This window comes from Muntiacus reevesi, chromosome 10 (assembly GCF_963930625.1).
Source record: "Muntiacus reevesi chromosome 10, mMunRee1.1, whole genome shotgun sequence".
NCBI lineage: Eukaryota > Metazoa > Chordata > Mammalia > Artiodactyla > Cervidae > Muntiacus > Muntiacus reevesi.
In genome coordinates this window covers 1,226,408-1,227,230 of record NC_089258.1, presented here as the reverse complement: position 1 = coordinate 1,227,230, position 823 = coordinate 1,226,408, and the positions used below count along the sequence as shown (strand labels likewise).

At 45.6% G+C, this 823-nt stretch overlaps 1 non-coding gene across 1 annotated transcript; it reads right to left on the bottom strand.

Moving 5' to 3' along the window:
* Positions 1–328: 328 nt before the first annotated feature.
* TRNAL-GAG (transfer RNA leucine (anticodon GAG)) lies at positions 329–401 on the bottom strand. Its single transcript has one exon. It is a non-coding gene; the product is annotated as a tRNA-Leu (tRNA).
* Between the last annotated feature and the right edge of the window lie 422 nt (positions 402–823).

Below are 823 nucleotides of genomic sequence, written 5' to 3'. Positions count from 1 at the left end.
AGATGGTAGGAGGGAGATAGTGAATCCCATGTGAACCCTGTCTCCCCACGGCCCACTTCCTCTCTCTAATGGGAACCTCTTTCACATTTCTTATATGACTTAGAGCAACTTTGTGCATCTACAAGAACTTATAGACATTTGTCCTTTTTTCGTTTTTTTGTAAATAATTGGATGGAGCGGGTGGGTTGCTATGACCTTCTCCAGGGGATCTTCCCAACTCAGGGATCAAAACCAGGTCTCCCACATTGCAGGCAGATTCTTTACTGTCTGAACTACCAGGGAAGCCCAAGAACACTGGAGTGGGGAGCCTGTCCCTTCTCCAGCGGATCTTCCTGACCCAGGAATCGAACTGGGGTCTCCTGCATCTCAGGCAGATTCTTTACCAACTGAGCTATCAGGGAAGCCCTGAGAGTATGCTAATCATCTTGCTCCGTACCTTGGTTTTTAATTTTTAAGTTAATTTCTATTGCAGTAGTGTTGCTTTGCAATGCTGTGTTAGTTTCTACTGGGCTGAAAAGTGAGTCAGCCACACGTGTTCATACCTGCCTCCCTTCTGGGCCTCCTCCCCTTTCAGGCCACCTCAGTGCATTGAGGAGCCTTCTCTGTGCTCCACAGTATGCTCTCACTAGTATCTAGTTTACACACAGCAGTGTGTATGTGTTCATCCCAATCTCCCAGTTCCTCCTACCCTCGCTTCTACCCCTGGCATCCATATTTTGTTCTCTCTGTCTGTGTCTCTATTTCTGCTTTGCAAGTAGGATCATCCATACCATTCTTCTAGATTCCACATATATACTTAAATATACAGTATTTGTTTTTCTTT